We start from the raw sequence: 5,252 nt of genomic DNA, 5'->3' as shown, positions 1-5,252 counted from the left end.
CCCCCCCCCCCCCCCCCCCCCCCGACCAGTTCCTCCTCCTTTAATTCTTTAACAATCCCTCAGCCCTCTTTTCTCCTCCTTCTTTAATTTTTTTTCACCATTAACACCATTTTTCACGATTAACACCAATAACTTTATTCAAATTTAACAAGAAATTGATAAATAACTTATTCATGTAGATTAAGTCATGGCTCCTCTATCAACATTTAGAAATCAACAATTGCAAGTAGAACAAAACCTAAACTCATCCACAATAATTCCAGATCTATCAAACGATTTAGCAGCAATAATACTAATATTCGTTCTTTTGTTCCGATCTGCCATGAAAATGCTTCCTGCTTTAATTTTTTTCACCATTAACACCATTATTTCAAACCTTCTCAAATGCTCCAATAAGCACACGACGAGGAAGTGATAAATTATCATAAGTTATTTATCATCACAAATTGGATGTAGTCATCTGAAAAAATTAAATAAAAATAAAAAAAATAATGAAGGAAGGGGTTAATAGAGCTTAGTAATTGTGTTCTTGAAAAAAAAAATTAGCCTAAATGAAGAAGATAAAGAGATGGGGTGGGGTGGGGTGGGTGTGGAGGATATGAAGAAGATGAAGAAATGAGGTGGGGGTACGAAGAAGATGAGGATATGAGGGTGTTGGGGGTGGGGGTGGGGAAAAGGGGTAGTTATGAAGAAGATGATGATGGAAGTGAAGTTTTAATTTTTTTTTAATTTAATATATATATATATATATAAAAAACTTGTAAAATTAAAAGATGGGATCCACCATTTTCCATGTTTTTAAAGTAAATTATGCGCTGATTTTTTTAAAAATTGCCGCGTCAGCAACTAGAGTGGAAAAACATTCACTTAGAAGTTGTTAAGTGGGTAAATAATTTATCGATTAATTTAGAGTCTAAAGTAAATTTTAGCTAAAAGTTTAGGAGTGTTTCGATGTATTATCTCTAATTTTTTATTGATAAATAGCCCAAACCTTGTCTAGCCATTCTCCTTTATAAACCACCGCCTCAGGCCCAAAACCAGATGACGCTACCGACCCCAGCCCAATATTATAACCCCTCTTATCTCCATCATTGTACAACAACAGAATAGCACCAGCAGCAACAACGTTAACGACAACAACCTATCAAAACTCCATCAAATCCAAGCCATACACAGCACCAAGAGCTTCAAGCGACACCCTTAATCATCAAACGACCTGCAATTTCATCCCAAACTGTTAAAGCCTGAGGTGTCCTATTCTAGAAGTTTCTAGATTTGTCCAGGTGTCTCTCCCAACGCTTACAGTCCTTGAAATCCGACGAATTCCTCTCGTAATCGTCCAAGTCGGTACTCTACAGTACATACGTGGACGTTTGATTGATGATCCCATTTGAATTTAAAGTTTACCACCAATTCTAATCTCCCCCCCCCCCCCCCCCCCAACCCCATACACACACACAGTCCAATCCTAATTCCCATCTATAAATAAATAAATACTCCCTTCCCCTTACTGATTAAAGCGAGGGTTTTTATTTTTTTTGGGGGGGGGGGGGGGGGGCGTATCACGTAGCCAAAATTCTCAAACTACTTGAAAAATCAAATCCGACAGACTTTTTGAATTTCAGTAGAGCAGAATCAAGTTTTGGTGGTGAAAGCTTCATCGTTATAAACTAGTTCGTCCCGGTTCCTACTCCACAGTAGGTATGGACTTCGTCCTCTTCACATTTTTTTTAAATCGCTAATCGTAAATGAATTTGTTGTCACTGTGGCTTGATACATGGGTTGGTCTTGTATGAAAAATTTGCGTGTTTGATGTCGTGATGAGAATTTTAGGTCGAATGAACATTATTTGTAATAGAAGGACTAATCCGCTTAAGACAGTAAAGAAGAGTAGGGGAAAAGGTAGTACGCCTTGTTTGGTATTAGGCATGATTAATTTGTTATTATTTATGTACATTGAAGCTTAGAACTTGTTTTGGGAGTGAAGTTTTGCAGGAAAATCCTTTTGACTCACGATATTGCTTTAATGTAGTAATGCTTTTTATAAAAACGTTATGCGATTGGAATTTCGACGGTTTGACTTGGCATATCCTCCTTTAGGTTTGTTAAAAAATTCATTTTTACTCATGTTTAAGGACTAATTCATACAACTAGGTTAAAGATTAAGACGCCAGCATGACTTGGTATTTTCTCTGGCAAAGATGTCTGATTAGTATGATTTTTCTTTCATTAATTATCCACTCACTGCTCTTCTTCGAAGTTTCTTTAAATTCTATCTTGAACCATAAGCTGTAGAACCCCTCTAAAAAGAGTAATCTTTATATTCAATTTTTTTGTAAAAATTAAATGATGTGGTTCTTGCCTTAATGTATAAGTTATTCCTTTGATACTCACGTGGTAACGATGTGAAAACATGCACTCGACTTTAAATTTTATGTTGTTCAATTAGTTCAGGGACTATTTTTTCTTCACTTGAAACACTCTTCTTTGTCTCTTGTGTGTATTCTTGTACCGTCAAGTTTGTGGTGTTTAAAGATACGAAACGAGAGTTTGGAAATTGTGGGTAGCTTCAAAAGGCTCTAACTTTTGGCTTTGATACTGAGGCAAACTCATCTAATTCATTCTTAGTTAATGTGACATTATGGTGTAAATTGTATTCCTTTCTATATCAAGTTTATGGTTGTGTCAAACTTACAGGAAGTAATAGAGAATTTTGCACCAAAATAGTGTTCTATGGCATGCTAAATAGATTCATACCTCTTCCCTCGCTCCCGAAATTTCAAATCTGTTTGTTCTCTGCCTTGTTCCTCTTTAGTGGAATAAGCTAGTAAAAATCTAAAAATCTGATTTTGGGAGAGGAAATTTGGTTATTATTGAGTATCCATCACGTTTGTTTGAGTATGCTCGACGATGATTAGCCCTAAATTTATCTACCAATTCTTGGCACCCTAGTGATTTTGTTCCTTTTGAGTATCCTTCTGTTTAGTTCTATTCTCTGGGATTGATCAAAATTTGGTTAATATCCTTCCCTTTGCTTAAAATTGAATAGAAAAAGAATGCTTTAGAGTTAGGAGCAAAGCATGTAAATCTTATCTCATGCTAAATTGCCCTCTGTGATCTTTTTGTTGATGTTTGATCCTTTATTTGCTATTAAAATGGACAAAATCCGCTTGTTATATGGGTACCATTTCTCCAGAGCGTCCTAAGTGAATGATAATTGAATGATTTGTCTCATGCTTTAGCCTTATCTGTGCAATTTTGGAGTTATTTGCTGGTTTAGTGTAATGTTAAATATATTTCCAAGTATCCTACTGATTGTTTTCCTTTCTTTCTGTTCATGAATACCCCCATCCGAGCCTATTTTTGGACTCTTACCCCCCTGCTTTTGCCAGGGGACTGAAGAAGCCTGAAAGCTTTGAGTCTAACCTTCAAAACTTGGTCCAAAGGGACTAGTATACACCGATATACGACAGATATATGGGCTTTACAGGTTGAAGATGGCCGGTATATGCCGATATATTGTGCATAACAAAATTGGAAGTAAGTTTACGGGTCCTTATACACTGATATACAGTGTAGATACTGGAAAATGCAGCCAAACAAGGCTGGTATACAGTAACGAAAAATAGGCTAGAAGTCCATGGGGTTTTTTGAAGTCTAAAAGCTGGATAGCTTTGCTAATGGGCCAGCAGGGGCCCAAATCTTAAAACTTTTGCTCACTTTTTCTTGTATTTATTCATGTTGCTTGTAATTAACTCTTTTAACTTTATTTAATAATCTAAGTGATCCCCTATTATGCCATTTTATTTTGTCTTGGTTTTCTTTTCTAAAAATTACACAAATACAATATTACAAAAAATCTCAACTTCCTAAACATATTATAAAAATTCCAACATATTCACAGAATGCTATGTATATGTCGGCTGTGTTATGTATATTAATAGGGAGAGAGAGTAAAGTTATTAAAAAAGTGGGAGAGAGTGTAATTATTTTTAAAAGAATTGGTATTTATGTTATTTATACTTTTCTTTTACTTAATTCTTATCTTCTCACCTAATTTATCTTGCTCAAAATGGATTAAAACCAATTCTTTTAGTATTTCTCCTCCAAACGAGCTTTCTAAATCTTTTATACCAAATGACATTTGCTCCGTTCATGCGACTAATAGTTCACTTAGTTCATGCGAGTAATAGTTCACTTTGATTTAAGTAATTCTTTTCAAACGTGAGAAACTATTTTTTTGTTGAAAATCATAACTTTCCGTAAGTAATAAACACTATTAATTTGGTGGCCCCTTTAACATATTATTTTAAAAGGTTCTATTTCAAGCAAAATTGGCTTTCCGTTTCTTTTTATTTTTTAGAAAAACAAAAAAGAAGATAACATAACCCTCTCTTCCCGTATCATACAAAGTTGTTTTCCTCTTAAATTCAAATTTTTGAGATTTAGTTTAGATGGAAATTTCTTTAATTTAAGTACAATATTTCTCACTTGAATGGATGAATGTCATTTTAGGTCTTCGAAAATAAATAATTTTGATATACTCTATAAAATTAATGTCCTTGAAAAAATTAGCCACCTTTCAAGGTATACAATTATTTTTAGGTAAATCAATTTTTTTAGACGATCGCTCCTAAGTGACTTAAATACATTCTTAGAGTTTTAATTGAATTCTTACTCAATTTTCTTATTTTATAGATTTATTATTATTCTTAAATCTTTGAGATTCATCTAAGTGGTCTTGATATTTTCTTAAAAAATCAAGTGACGACTCTGTGTTTTCTTCAATTGTTTCAAAATTTCTTCAATGTTTTGAAATAGTTTAAATGTCAAAAACAATATTTTCCAACCCTTCAAGCTGAAACGGGATAAAATAGTGATTATAGAAATAATTCTTGTCTGTGATCGGATATCTATTGTGTTGTTTGATTCTGGTTCTACTTTCTCTTATGCGTCTGTTTGTTTGTTATAGAATTGGGCATGGTGTATGATTTACTTGATGTTCTTGTTCGTGTGTCCACTCATGTTGCTGATTTTGTGGTAGTAGATAGAGTTTGTCATACTTCTCCTATTACTTTTATGGTTATAGAATGTGGTTTGGCTTAGTGATATTGGGTTTGATTGATTTTGATGTTATTCTGAAAATGATTTGATTATTTTCTTATCTTGTTATTTTAGACTGTCATGCTAAAACAGTGACTATGGCTATACCGATGATGGCTAGACTTGAGCGAGAGGATAATTACAGTCAT

The 5,252-nt window shown here is 34.0% G+C and overlaps 1 long non-coding RNA gene across 1 annotated transcript; it reads left to right on the top strand.

Moving 5' to 3' along the window:
• Positions 1-997: 997 nt before the first annotated feature.
• On the top strand, positions 998-3,801 carry LOC107839131. The gene is made up of 2 exons (XR_001665044.2): positions 998-1,701; positions 3,393-3,801. It is a non-coding gene; the product is annotated as an uncharacterized LOC107839131 (long non-coding RNA).
• The last annotated feature ends 1,451 nt before the right edge of the window (positions 3,802-5,252 follow it).

Source organism: Capsicum annuum, chromosome 8, assembly GCF_002878395.1.
Source record: "Capsicum annuum cultivar UCD-10X-F1 chromosome 8, UCD10Xv1.1, whole genome shotgun sequence".
In the NCBI taxonomy this organism is placed as follows: domain Eukaryota; kingdom Viridiplantae; phylum Streptophyta; class Magnoliopsida; order Solanales; family Solanaceae; genus Capsicum; species Capsicum annuum.
Note: the sequence above shows the minus strand (reverse complement) of the source record. Positions and strands in the feature narration are given on the sequence as shown.